Raw genomic sequence first — 2105 nt, forward strand, 5'->3', positions numbered from 1 at the left:
GTGATTCCGCAGGCAGAACTGCCTTCCCCGGCTCCTCATGTGAAGTTGAGCCTCACTATCCTACCGCCCTTGTCTATTTTCTTCGTAGCATTGCTTCTAACTAGCTGATGTTAATTTCTTTGGTTCCTCATTTGTTCCCAGCCTTACCCACATCATTTTAAGTTACGTTAGTTCAGAGATTCTGTGTGTTGTCATCCCAGTATCTCAGGCGTCTAGAATCGCACCAGCATGCACTAGGCATTTGAGTAATTGACAGCTGATTGAATAAAGCATTCCTGGAAGGTAGCGGTTACTATTCCTGTTTTATGGATGAGAAAATGGGGGTCCAGGGAGGTTTTATCACTGCCCAAGGACCCATATCCTGTTAACGGCAGAGCTAGAGTTCAAAAACAGAATCGGCTCAAATTGGTGTCTGTGCCCGAGCTGTTCTCTTCATTCTTCTCTGTTCTACCTCTAGCTTCTCCGCCTGTTCCAGGACACCCCGGAGAATCCGTGCAATTTGTCACAAAAGCCAAAGCAGCAAACGGTGCTGCCTGTCACACACACACACACACACACACACACAGACTTGCGCACTCACCAACATGTGCGAACACAAGACACACACACAAATAAAAACCAGCTCTCTTCCTAACGTAGAATTGATCTCATTCATCTAGATATTCGACAAAACCCAACAGAATTAAGACCACTATTCCAGTGATTGATTGGAAATGATTTGCTCGTGGTTAAAGAGAATGCTCGTTCATTTATTCCTTCATTCAAGCACTCATCATTTATCGCACTCTGGGAATTCCAACAACTGAGGAAAAACAGACCAGGGAGAACCACAAGCCATTTTGGCTAAAGCACATCGGGTGCGCTGCATTTCATTGTTTCCCAAAGGACCACCTGCACCCACTCTCCGAGGGCTTGGGTGCTATTTGTAGCCCTGGTTTACAGATGCGAAAACAAGCAGATAGGGTAGGTGAACTGACAGTGGCACTGGACCAAGAAACCTTAATCCCTCAATGTAATACCCTTCGTTCCTGACCCTTTTTAAGCTCTTTCTCACAGCACTGGAACATACAAGACCCTCACTACTTCAGGTGTGGTTTGTGGACCAGCATCATCAGTATCACCTGGCAGTTTATTTGAAATGCAAATTCATGGATTTCACCCAGACCTCCTGAATCAAAATGTGTATTTTAATAAAATCCCCAGGTAATTCATGCGCACATGCAAGTTCGAGAAGTATGCTTCAGATTACTGATGAGTACAAATGCAAAAAACAGGGTAATCCATGTATCTCTCTCTCTCTCTCTCTCTCTCATAGTTTTCTAGAATTTTCTTTCTTAGCATAGTTATTTCCTACTGAAAAACTCAAAAACGCTAGGGAGTGCGATGGGAATAAATCCTAGTGTCTGCTGCCACCTTGTGGTAAGAAGAATTTGCAGGCAGAATTTGCTCTTCCCCGGGAAATAAAGGGGGAAATCTTAGAAAGGAAAGGGATGGACGAGGCACTCAACTTTTTCAGCCCTGTGCTTTGGAGAGATGGCTACAAAATTCTACGATATAATAAAATAACCTTGGGGTGTACTATGAGATGGCCAGATAACAACTGGCCTTTTTACCGTGTGTCTCCCAGGGCCGAGAGAGTATTCATCAGCTCTAGCTGAGAAACCTGGCGAAAGCTGGGATCATTGATATTCCTACAGGGTCTTTTCTTTTTGGGACTCAAACATGCACATCTGAATGCCATAACCCATTGGTGCGTGATTATTTTATTACCAACCCAAATGGCAGTGGTTAGGCAATCAGGCCACCTTTTCTGCATTTGCCTTGCCCAAGCATCAGTGTTCCACAAAGCCAACCGGAATTTCCCACTGCTCTGTCAAATGCATCATCCCCAACCTCTGAGAAGTGGTAACAGGGCCAGTCCCACCAATGATGTCTCTCACACCTAGAAGGGAATAAGAACAAGATTCCAAAACTTTCCTACATACTTCCCGCCCCCAACAGCCCAGAAGTTAAAAGCGCCTGTGGCACTGGCTATTTTGCTTTGCTGTTGTGAGCTTAAGACCTGAAGAAATCCACAACAGCTACGGCAGGTGGACTTGACAGCA

This window comes from Lynx rufus, unplaced genomic scaffold (genome assembly GCF_022079265.1).
Source record: "Lynx rufus isolate CCGP_SWC_20201006 ecotype Redwood Valley unplaced genomic scaffold, mLynRuf1.p SCAF_4, whole genome shotgun sequence".
Taxonomy (NCBI): domain Eukaryota; kingdom Metazoa; phylum Chordata; class Mammalia; order Carnivora; family Felidae; genus Lynx; species Lynx rufus.